Source organism: Zingiber officinale, chromosome 6B (assembly GCF_018446385.1).
Source record: "Zingiber officinale cultivar Zhangliang chromosome 6B, Zo_v1.1, whole genome shotgun sequence".
In the NCBI taxonomy this organism is placed as follows: Eukaryota; Viridiplantae; Streptophyta; class Magnoliopsida; order Zingiberales; family Zingiberaceae; genus Zingiber; species Zingiber officinale.
Window position 1 is genome coordinate 65,255,123 of NC_055996.1, and position 4,424 is coordinate 65,259,546.

Genomic DNA, 4,424 nt, shown 5'->3' on the forward strand with positions numbered 1-4,424 from the left:
GATATGGAGGAAGGCACTTAAAGCCAACGCGTAACTTTGAATGCATCACTTATAAACCAGTAATGGAGACCGTGGAATTTATTTAAATAATCCCTCTCCTACTTAGTTATTTAAATTGAGGAATTTTAACATGCACACACATCACAACACATAAAACCATCATCACAACACACACAAACAGCATATAAAGGCAATAAATATGAAAAATAAAATTTCCAACTATTATGACCTCATTCAACGCTGTCCTCCAATATGCCACCAATGGACCAAGCCGTCACGTCTATCTTGTTTCCTCCTTCGCTGCACCTCCGGTCCTCAAAATAGCACCACACATAGCAAGGATACAAGCCGTAACAAAAAAAAAATACATTTATCGATCCTATATTTCACAAAGGAATTTACATGTAATCTAGATTAAACAAAATGTAAAAAAAAATAATACGGCAACCGGCCGTATTTAATTATTACAATCATGCACACAAAACAACCTCGACATGCACGAGGGTTCAAATCATACACAAACACACAAAGCCATAATAGTTGGACTTAGGACGCTTGCAACCACAGAGTTAATCTATCTTGCACATCCTACTATTATCCGGCCTAAATTTATATACGAGCAGTGCATAATTTAACCGAAAACCAATCACACAGAACCAGAAAACTCGCTTTGATACCACTTGAAGGCACTAGAATTCCGTTCTGTTTAAATTTCCCTGTACAAAAAAATTGCATAAGAACAGAACTTTTCCTAGCAACCCGCATGTTCGATCAAACATGTGTTTGATCAATCAAGCAAGTTCTTGAATGATCAAAGAATACCTTGATTGAAGTACAAGATCGCTGGCCTCTTGTGTTGGTATTCAAAATTGATACAAAGAAAACTCGACTAATTACGCGGCGGAATTAAAGAACTAGTTGTACCTTTCCTTTGTAGCTAAATGCCTCTTGATCTTCTGTTGTATTCCTCTCCTCTTCTTGGATATCGTGTGGGCGACGATCTACCAAGACAAGAACCACCCTTCCTCTCATTTCTTCAAACCGCCGGTTACAAAAGGAGGCTCTAGGATGGAGCACCTTCTAATCTTCTTCCTTCTCTTCTTATTCTTCTCCAATATGCCGGCCACCAAGGAGGAGGGGGCACCGACCACTAAGGAGGAGGGGGGGGGGGGGGGGGGGGGGGGGCCACCAAAGAAGAGGTGGGATGTCGCCGACACTAGGTAAGGAGAAGAAGAGGCTTGTGGGGAAATTAGGTTTTAGGGGGCACCGCCTATTCCTTTTATAACCTTTGCCGTCGGTTACAAAGAAAGAAAAATAACAGAATTCTGTTTAGAAAAAAAATCTCCCTTTCTACAACCTTGCCGCCGACCCTAGGAGGATGGAGAAAATCAAACCAAAACTAAGTTAACCCAAACCAAGTTATGGATGGGTGGATGTGAGGCTTTATATAGAGGCTACAACAGAGACCTAGAGGAGGAATTGGTTTAAATCTCCTAATGGGCTTGGGCTTCCTGTGTTCGGCCTGAACACCCAACCTAAGTCCATCAATAATAACTCATACCACTAAAGGGTTATTATTGAACTACCGCACCAATCCCATATTACAATATAGGCTTCTACTTATCATGAGTGCGTTAATCTCCCCGTGTTTAAGATTTCGTATGCCCGTTAATTAATTGAGTTGAGTTACTGACAACCCAATTAATTAACATCTAATTCCAAGAGTAGTACCACTCAACTTTTTTATCATGCCGGACTAAGTCTACCTGCAGAGTTTACATGATAATCCTTATGAGCTCCTCAAGGGGACATCATCAACCTAAATAATTTGGACACATATTCATTCTATAATCAACAATACAACATATAAATAATACTATCTCCTAACTCATCGGGCCTATTGATTTAAAGAATAAATCTCACCCATTGATAAGTTAAAGAAATAAATACTAAGTATATGTGCTTGTTATTATATAGGGATTAAGAGGACGCATATCCATAATAACAGAGGTTCTATTCTTTTATGTAATCAGTATAAATCGAACAACCTCAAATGGTCCTACTCAATACACACATAGTATACTAGTGTAATTTTATAGTCAAGACAGACTAATACCAAATTACACTACAACCGTTCCAATGGTTTGTCCCAATCCATCTTGGTTATGAGCTACTATTTATAATTTATAAGGAACCGATAACATGATCTTCTGTGTGACACACACACCATGTTATCTACAACATAAATTAACTGAATAACTGCTTTGACATATATATAAATATAAAATGTAAAATTTGACTAAAGTGATTCTCATTTTAAAATATTTTAAAACATATATTCATACAAAAGCTAGACTTATAGTATACATCCAACAGTTACCTACTATAGTTACAACAAAAAGGGACACATCAAGGTGAACTGTCTAACTCAGAAGGAAGCCAAGAAGTAACGGAGGAAGAAAGCACTACAAGCGACGTGGGATGAGTCATCATTAGAAGACTCCGAGGAAGATTATGAGCATACAAGCTTCCTCACACTTTTGGCACGAGAACAAGTCATTGAGACTGAAACCGAGAGCAAATCAGAAGCTGAGTTCGAGAGAAGCCACGGATCTGTATCTATTTCTGAAGAGCCAAACAACACTATAAGTTCTTCTCAAGTAGATAAGTTATATAACTTGATAAACTATCTAATGCATAAACTAGCCAAATTCAACATCCAGGTCAAGTCACTCCAAAAGGAGATAACATCCCTTAGGAAGGTGACTAACCTAAGTCCCTTGACTGAGACTGTTCAAGCTGGAACTTTAACTCAAGTCTAACAACTTGAGGAAGAAAATTCCAATTTGAAAGTCAAGTCAAGGAACTAAAGGACACATTGGAATGGTTCACCTTGGGTTTCAAGAATCTTGATCTGATTCTTAGAAAATAAAGAGTCATATACAATCGATTCAGACTCGGGGATAAGGCTAAACAAAAATTTAAATTTTACCTATCTCTAGTTAATTGAACTAATAGAATAGTAGTCCAAGCATGAGTCTCTAAGTCTAACTTGATTAATCAAGTTGGACTTGATCAATATCAGATCCCCAAGAATCAAATTCACTACCTTGATAGACCTTATCAAGGCTATGATTCAGGGAGAGTCAATAGAAAGACCATCTTCATTATTAGATAGACTTGTTTAATATTTAATTTACCACTTTCTTTATTCATTCTTAGATTATGATAGATAAGGACTTAGGCTTGATTGACACTTGATTAGTTAGGCTAAGGCTTTTCAGAAAGAAAGTTAAATATTCAGTTTATTTAAAAGATTTTGTCTAAAAGTGATTATTGCTCTAATACCCAAGAAGGGATCGTGCCTCGCCATAGCTTGGAAGTCAATTATTGAAATGAATATTTAACTGGCTAACTATCAAATCTTAGTCTAACTCAAATGTAAATCAATTCATAGACTTCAACTTAAATTAAAGATAAAATTAACCATCTTACAAAAATCTTAAAGTTCACTGATTGAAAACCTCGAAAAGGGTGAGATGAATTTAGGATAAAATCGAGAATTAGTCTAACCTAATTCAAACCAATCTAATAAAAATTAAATATAATTAAACCAAACCTAATTAGAATTAAATCTAATTAAACCAAATAGAATTAAATTTGATTAAACCAAACAAAATTAAATCTAATTAAATCAAACAAAATTAAATCTAATTAAACTAAATAAATTAAATCTAATTAAACCAAATTTAATCTAATTAAACCTAAATCCAATTAATCTAATTAAACCAAAATTAACTCAATCAAAACTAAAATAAAATTAAACATAAACTAATCTATTTAAACCTAATGAACTTTAAACTAATAAACCTTAATAAAACATCAAACCTAAGTTAAATTCAATCAACCATCTCACAAACACCCCTAAGTATAACATGATTGAAAATCTAGATTGAGTGAGATAGAAAATATGGGGTTGAATTTAAGCAATCTATCTTATAATTCGTTTAAATTGGATATAAATCAAATACTTTATGTGTAGGAACATAATGATTTGGACTAATGGATGTTGGATAGTAGATGCTCCAGACACATGACTAGAGACAAATTAAAGTTCACCAAGCTAAAACTTAAGAACTTAGGGTCGATTGCATTTGACAACGACAGAAAACTTAAGGTAATCAGAACAAGTAATATTGAACTAAGTTCTGATTTCATTATTCGAAAAATACTATTAGCCAAAAATTTTAAGTTTAATTTACTTAGCATAAGTCAATTGTGTGACTCTGGCTATCTAGTAACATTTTCAAACTCTGAATGTGTAATTAAGAATATCGAAAACTCTCAGATTACACTTAAGAGAATTAGAAAAAATAATATTTATACAATTAACCTACCAACCTCCTCACTTAAGTGTCTATTGA